Genomic DNA, 8,884 nt, shown 5'->3' on the forward strand with positions numbered 1-8,884 from the left:
GGCGTCCTCATTCTCTCTTGTTCTTGGCCTATCTAGCAACATTCTTGGACGAATGTATCAAAGGGGGAGATATTGTAATACCCCGATCATTTTTTAAGCCTAAATCCATCTTTTGAGTAGATATGTATGACTTCCAAAGTGATTTATATTTCAACCATATTGTATTTCTCTAATTTAAACTTTTTTTTCATATAGAGCATTGAATAAGCTTTCCATCGATATCAATTTCATCAAAATCCGACATCGGACGAGGGATTTATGGCTATTTTATAAACTGTATCGGATCGCCCAAGTCTGACGGTCGACCTGGCGGACCGTCAGGTCCTTGGTAGACCATCAAGTGTCCCGTCAAGCCAAGTTAGTGACCCCTCTTCCTGGTCACCATGTGAAGGCCAAGATGGTGGACCGTAAAAAAGTTGACAGACCGTCAAGGGGTCCGTTAGGTTGAGACAGAATGTCTTTTTTCTGGCCCTCGAGTGATGGAAAACTTGGTGGTCCATCATTTTTCTGATGGACCATCACTTCAATCATCACGTTGAGGCAGAATGTTCCAGTTTTGGCACTCAAGTGATGAACAATCTGGTGGACAGTCAAATCGACCATCACAGGCCCCGATCAACAATTTTTAGCTTTTTCAATAGGGCATTTTGGTCATTTCCGCCCCATATGGTCTTATATATTTATATATCCTAGTAGAGAATAGCCATTTATTTTTCTCCTTTCCTCTTCCAAGAAACATCTAGAAATTAGGGTTTCTTACAAAACCCAAAAATTCAATCTTCTTCCAAGAAATTCAAGAGTCTTCCATAGTGATTCAAAGTGATTCAAGAATCAAGCTTTCGTAATTAAAGGCATCAAGAAATTTAGATCAAGAATGTTATAAAGAAGTTTATATCAAGTTTCTACATCTCCAAAATCATAATTCAAGGTATGTGGGGCTTGAACAAGAACACTTCTTTCGTTCTTATACCTAAAGATTTACTTTCTATTATTGATTTACAGGATTTTGCAAGAGGGTTTACACCCAAATTTCTTTATTTATGGTATTTCATATTTTAGTTGAATAAGTTTGATATTTATGATTATTTCACCATCATGTTTCTTAAATTGAGAATTTATTCCATGAATTGTATATTGTCATTACGTATTGATGATTTCTAAGCGATTTAAGATAAGTGTCATGAGTTATGCCTTTTAATGAGAAATTTGACTATTGAATATACATCGATATTTGAGATTGAAAATCAAGAATGAGTCCTATGATGTTTCCTTGAAGCTTTTGATATTTGAAAACAATTCAAAAAGCAAATGTACTTGATATTGAGAAAAAATGTTTTAATTTTAAGTCGAGTTAGGAATCCATAGTTATTCATGATTTATAGATGAGATATTTTTATGTTTTGGTCTCTATGATAGGACCATGAGCTGATATTGATTAAGGTGGATTTCCTAACACGTTCTGAGCTAAGTCTGGGAGGAGTATTTAGCACAGAGCGAGAAATATGGTATTTCTCCATAAGTACGTGCCACCGTAGGATTGATGTTGATAATTGTGGGATAGAAGCTAAGTAAGGGATTTTGATAACAATATTGAGGTTGTACTCCCTAGCAAGAGTACAACACCCCTGCCAATGTGGGGTTCTCTTCTTAGGAGGGCAAACCGTTGGACTTCATGTGTCTCACATGGTGTAGTTATGTCGGTTATAAGAAACTCCCATGTCCATAATGATCTAAGTACCATAAGTAACCGAGTCACTCTAAGTCATGAGTCAAAGAGTTTGAGTTGAGTTAAATGATTTATGAGATTTATGAAACATATGTTATTACTAATGACTTACAGAAATGATGTTTTAAATAATTCAAGCGAAGAGAGTTATTAGTGTCAGCATGCATGATTTTCTTATACATTTATGATATTATTTAAAATGTTGCATCCACCCCCACATAATCAGTACATTCCCATGTACTGACTCCCATACTCTTTTGTACTCTATATTTCTTCATGATATAGGTTCAGGTGTTCAGTCTAAGCAACAAAAGTGATCTTTGAGTACCTTCATCTATATTTCTGCGGTTGGTGAGTCCTCAGGGTTTGAGGACCTGTATCTTTAATTTTATCTTGTTAATAGATGGTTGTTTACTTTGAGTTCAGTACGAGTTAGTTGGGGATTGGTCCCAATGGCTCCCCAGTCCAATGTAGTAGAGGCTTTGTCAGACTAGTGTACTAGCGTGTACAGAGATTTCAGTATTTTGTTTGTACAGGGCAGTATTACTTTATGTTTCAGTAAATTCATGACGTGGTTATTCCTCTTTATCTTAGCATGATTTGCGCTATAATGAGTTCTAAATGTGATGACAATCTTAGAGGTTATCTTAAGGCCACGTGTGGCCTTGAGCACCATGTGACGTCTCAGGATTGGTTCTTGGGGCATTACAACAATGATAGAGGAGCTTTTTTAGGTTGATTATGCTAATAAAATTTGATGTGGATTAGTATTTTATGATTCCTATCCAGTAGTCATAAGTCGGTATTAGTGCATCAGAAGTTGTGTGGGTATCGATATTAAGTGTTAGAATCTAAGTTTGAATTTTGGATGATTGAGATAATAGGAAGAAGCATTTGAAATTCTAGATGGTATGAACTCTAGGTATTATGATACTCTTGAAGATTCTAAGTTTGTAAGGGTTTAAGTTATTATATGATGACTGTTGGTGCTATAGAAAGTTAAGAGTTGTATCGCAGAAAGAAGTACTAGCAATGGGTTTTACACTTTAAGATATAGAATTTTAGGGTGATTTTATTATTTATGTGCATTGTAATATCTCGGACTCTAGAGTAGAGTTTTTTTAGTTTAGTTTATTTGTTATTAAAAGGGTTTATAGACTTAAAATGGTAGACTTAATCTAAGGGGGAGATGATAGAAAAAGAAACCAAGTCAGGCTTTTAGATTCTAGTAGTGATGCTAGTGTGTTGTAGAACATCACCAGGGGTGAAAGATGCTCGACCCATTGTTATTTTGGTACAAAATTTTGTACTTCAGTCATCAAGACATCCACTTATGCTGTACAAGTCAACTCTATTATCATAGCACATATTCATGCACTTTATATAGGATCGTGTACGCTCCCAGTTGTTAGTATAAGGAGTTCCAGTTCACTCAGCAGTATAAATCATATTACATAATTTATGAACTCCAAAATCAGGTCATGCAGCTCATGACTCATGTACTCATGCTTTACAGTATGCTCAGTTACCATAACTCATGTTTTTCTCTTAATGACCGGTGAAAGTTCAGATTATGGTATTTATACCCTCAATTTTGATCTCTTTAATGAATGCATGTCATTGATACTCCATTACTCAAACCTTAGTTAAGTGACAAAGTTATATATAATATCCTTTCATCCTTTAGGTTCTCATGTTCTAACCTTTCAGTGACCTCTTCTTACGAAATGATAGTGGTGATGAACAAATGATTAGATGGGAGATAGTAAATGTTTATTGTTGGGGAAAGATTGTTATATGCTTGTTTTATATAAGGCAATAAGTTTGAAGGAAGATTAAGACATAGCTTTTGGTATATTTCATGGTTGGTTGAGAATTCTATGTGTTCTTTTTGGTAATAATGTAAGAAAAGTGATATTGATAGAGGTATTAGAGAATATGAAAAAAAATTCCTAGGTGGATTGGTTGCATAGAAGTTCATATGTGGTTATAATGATAGGCTTGAATATCATATTTGTATATAAATAGATTAATGCATTTTGTGTTAGTGAATTCCAAGTAAGAGGTTGAAGTTAGTTGTTTAATTGATAAAGAGTGTTATTATTAAGATGAGAGCTTCAAAAGCACATAGGACTTTGAATCCTAGTTTTGACTAGTATTATAATGTTACGTATGGTACTTTGTGATTTTGAGTTAGGCTTGAACATGGTGATAGAATTTAGTTCAGCTCAGACTTTAGTATATGGAGTTATCAATGCCCATTTGAGAATTATAAGTCGAATCAAATGAGCATAGTATTTGATAAGATAAGTATAGCCGAGGGAGTATTTAAGAAGTGTTGCTAAGCTTGAATGTTAGCTGTTGTGTTGCCTAAGGCATAGTTATTCTATTCTAGCTTATGTTTTGTAGGCCTATAGTCCATGTTATAGAGTCGTAGCCATGTTGTAGTTCCTTAGAACCTTATTGAGATATCTTATTCAAATCTTTTAAAATATTCTTTCTTCCTTAATATTACTAGAACTTGTTAGAAAGAGGGTTGACAAAATACTCCAGTTGAGTATAAACTTTGAGTATGAGTCAACCTGTATAGCCAACAATTCAGCTTAGTAGTTTGAAAAATAAGCTCCTATAGTTTTCCATCTTTCAATCTAGTTTTACCACTTGGAGTTTCATGAATATGGCTATTCCCTAAGTTAATTTATGCATGCTCATAAAAATTGTGAATTCACTTCAGTCCATGCATCATGTATACGATTAAGATATTTAGTCATGATTCATTACATAAGTGTTCAGTGAATGATATAGTTTTCCAAGTATTCTAGCTCAGACATTGTAATACCCCTATACGACATTAGTCTCTTTGTCTCATGATTCGTGGTTACATAATGTCCTTGGTGATTCCATGAAGCCCCTTTCTTTGGAGTCCTATACGTGTTTTGTTGAGGGAGAATATTCCATGCTTCTAAATCTTCAAAAATTTCCTATCCATCATTTGAGGATGACTGATTCCAAGGGGGAGATAATGTAATACCCTACATTTTCAGGCTAGAATACAAACCATCATTCCTACGTGTATAAGATCTAATCCAATGATTCCAATGTAAATATAAAAGTCATGATCATTAGCCTAGTGTGAAGAGTGCTTTTGAGGTGAAAAGTGTTCATATGAAACACTTAGAGTGAAATAGAGTAAAGAGCTTTTGATTTGACCAAATTTTAGTATTTGATCCTACAAGGTTCAAATTTGAATTTTTATAGCATCTAGAATATGTGAAATTTTGGAGCTCACGGACCCACCAAAGTATATATAATTGAGTCCTCTTTACAATGCATCAAATTTTGCCTTAATCCAATACCCGAATAAAAAGCTATTAGCATTTTTGTGAGGATCTGCAATTTAAGCTTGGCACAGACATAAGGGTAGCTCATTCGGTAAACTAAAATCATCGATTTATATCCTCCAAGAACTTTCAAGAGCACCAACACAAGAGTTTCTCTCAAAAATTAAACCTCAAGGGTTCCCAACTCAAATGTTCCTTCAAGAAATCAACAAGTCCAGGTATGTGGAGTATTCATCAATGAGTTCCTTCCAACCTTTGATTCTAACAATCCCTTTTTATTCAAGTATGAATTCTTTATCCTCTTTTCATGAAATTTAAATGCTAAGTATGAATTTACTCAATGATTTCTTATTAGTTTTAAATTCTTGCAACATATATATGTTTCCCCATGTGAATTATGTTATTACATGCTTTGATTTCTATCACCATATTATATTCAGTTGACACCATGTTAAGTTATGAAGTTACGAATTAAACCATGTTTTCCTCCCATGTTTTACACATCCTCATAGTAAAATTCATGGATTTCATAAGTTTAGTGAAAGGTATAATTTTTTGGGTATTCGAATCTTAATTTTCTCATAGTCTTTTAAATGATGTTATGGTGTTTAGAGTATCATACTGTGCAGGTAGGTTATGAACACCTCATACCTATATGTTACACATGTTTCAGACATTTAAGTAACAAGTCTATTAGATTATGATTTTTATTATCATACTCAGTTTTTTATGTCTATGTTGATCATTATCAGTTGTGATGTTGAGTTCGCTTTAGTTAGAACTAGTGTCAATTATGGTGGGAGTAGGATTTAGTGCCGAGTGAACCCAGGGATGGGGGATCAGCTGCTAGTCAAATATATGACCCTTAGTAGCATTCCCTGAGTTCTAGTACTACATAGCCAACATAGGTTTTGAGAGGCCTTCCTGCCAATTAAGGGTTGACACTCTCTTAAGGAACCTGCCAGTAGATAGTGGAACCCTAGTCCTTTGGGAAATCAGATTAGGGGATCCACATAACTAGTGTTTGTACCCATAGCGAGGTACTAACACCCTTCTAACCTAGGTTACAGCCTTATAGGTTGGACCCCAATTAGCTTAGATTGGGGGATGTTGTTTACATGATACCTCCCATAATTTTAGTTCAATATTCAGATTATATCATCTAAGGTTTTCATGAACAAGTGTTTGGTTTACTAGTAATTCAGCTTATGCAGTTGATCTTGGGCATATCCATATGCTCAAAGCACCAATATGAACCCAAATTTAGACTTAGTTCAAGAAATTTTGTATGAATTCTTAAGTATATTTCAGATTTTATACCATTTCGTGACTAATGGATATGATTAGTACTTTTAGGTAAAAAATAATGAAGAATTGTGTGCATTTGGATACAACGATAATGTGGAAGGATTTAAAAATGCAAGGGAGTGAAATAAAGCTCAAATAAGGAAGCTGGAAACTAGGAATCCTCATTTGAAGACACTCCACCTCGTGCTGACCAACAAAATAGCAATGGTCGAATTCCAGTGACGGTCCGCAAAACCATTGCATCGTGAAGCAGTTCCACTTATCAGATTTTGCGACCTAAAAGTTTAGCATGTCGCGGAGGAAGAATATTTCACAATTGTCCCAATCAAGTGGCTCTTAGACATTCCTTTAACTTTCTTGACTTTAAGATTTGTTTTGGGTATGATTTATTATTTATTTTGGATGAAGAATTCAAACATAACTAAACACCCTTTTTCTGGGGTTGAGGCTAAGAACATGATTACTCTTTAATATTCTTATTCATAGTTTCTTTTTGGATTATCATCTAGGTTTTTCTTAATTTCTTGAGCCTACTATTTTAACAATTGACCATCGTTAGAATAAATCTATATTTCTATGTGCATCCGGGAGGAGAATTATAGGATAGAACGAAGAAATTAGGGAGAAAGGTTCTTATTCTTTATGAAATAGGGGATTTAAATTAGCATCTAGGATAGGGATATACCTAGAAGCCTTGGTTAGTTTACTTGCAAGAAGAAAACTTCATGAATCAAGAAGAATTATTGTATCTCTGCAGGAGTTGTAGCTACAACATTCAATAGATAAAAGATTTAAGGTCGGGAGACCAAGATCGTTGCATAAACCTTGCGAATCATCAACCTGATAACCAATTAGAATTTGATAAGAATAGAAAATTGTATGGTTGTTTGAAATAACTCAACCCTAGAATCATCCTCAATGTTAATTACAACTGTTGCTTGTTTTGCTCTAGTTGTAACTAATTATTTATTGTTTAGTAACTTAAAATTTATTTATAAAAGCAAAATTATCTTCATACCTTCAAGCACTTAATACCCAATTGTCTTAAACTAAAGATTGAATAAATTTCTAGTTTATTGATCCTCGTGGGAAAGATATCTGGCTGTCTAAGTCATTATATACTTGCACGATTGTATACACTTGCGTATGCGTAGATACACAACAATTTTTTGGTACCGTTTCCAAGGATCAAATATAATTAGTAAAGTGCTTGATTTTTTTGGTTTTTGATAATAATTTTAACTGTTAACAACTTGATCTTAGCAGCTGAATTTTTGTAGGTTTAGCTGAACATTGGACTGTCTAGGGATAAAGAGTTAGTAGAGACCTTTGCTGAACCAGAAGTAATTTTTCATTAGAGGTGAAGAGTTCAATATTACATTCAATAGGGACAGATGGCTGAAATGCGAGATCCTATTGTTTTTATTCCAAATATTGGAAATATTCCAGCTCCTGTTATTCCAACTGTTCCTATTCAACCAGCCGCAAGACCTGTTTGTAAGGTGGAAATCCTACTTATGAACTATGTGACTAATAGCATTCGGAAGCCTAAACAAGGATGTCGGTAGGAATTAAAATAAAATATAGAGCAATTGTTGAAATATACAGGGGAATTTGACGAACATTCACATGAAGATCTGCAACAACATTGACAGACCTTTCTGGAAATAAGTGACACATATATTCCTAAAGATGTGAATGCTGATTATGCCAGATTGACACTCTTCCCCTTTTCTCTAATGTGGGAAGCAAAGAGATAGTTACATGCTGAACTACATCATTTCATCACTTCATGGGAAGATTGTGGTCGAAAGTTCCTCATTTAATTCCTTCCATCCCAGAAGAATGTATGATTAAGTAGTGAGATATTATGTTTTAGATAGAAAGATAGAGAAAATCTCTACCAAGATTGGGAGAGATTCAAAGGCATGCTCAGAAATTATCCTCATCACCATCAATCAAATGATGTTTTGGTGCACACATTTATAGAAGGCCTTGAGTCTAATACGAAGATTCTCTTGAATTCAACAATAAGGGTCCAAGCTTTGGAGAAAATATATGAAGACTATATACCTTGCTAAATCAAATAGCACAAGGGAATCCTGATTGGCATACAGACTCAAAGAGTGATCCCAAGAAGGTTGCAGGGGTTTCGGAGGTTGATTAGTTCACTGAATTACAAGTAGGGATTGCAGAAATATAGAATAATATGACTACTCAACTCAACAAATTGAAGTTTGGTGCAACACAACCAGTAGCCACAACAAATGTAGTTCAACAGGTATATTCATGGTTTGAACTTTGCGGAAGTTACAAGAATAAAGAAGATGCATGTTTTGTTAATCCAGATTCAGTCAACTATGTAGCGAATGGAAATCCCCTGGGTCAGCAAAATTTTGGCAGTACGTGTAATCTAAATTAGAGGAACCACCCTAATTTCTTATGCGGTGGAAATCAGGCACAAAATATAAATTAGTATAAGTGACCAGTGTAATCAAATCCACAATCG

General features: G+C 34.5%; 1 non-coding gene across 1 annotated transcript; it reads right to left on the bottom strand.

Moving 5' to 3' along the window:
- Positions 1-8,225: 8,225 nt before the first annotated feature.
- Positions 8,226-8,332, bottom strand: LOC124891253. Its single transcript, XR_007049599.1, has one exon. It is a non-coding gene; the product is annotated as a small nucleolar RNA R71 (small nucleolar RNA).
- Between the last annotated feature and the right edge of the window lie 552 nt (positions 8,333-8,884).

The sequence above is a fragment of the Capsicum annuum genome, unplaced genomic scaffold (genome assembly GCF_002878395.1).
Source record: "Capsicum annuum cultivar UCD-10X-F1 unplaced genomic scaffold, UCD10Xv1.1 ctg3277, whole genome shotgun sequence".
Lineage (NCBI taxonomy): Eukaryota > Viridiplantae > Streptophyta > Magnoliopsida > Solanales > Solanaceae > Capsicum > Capsicum annuum.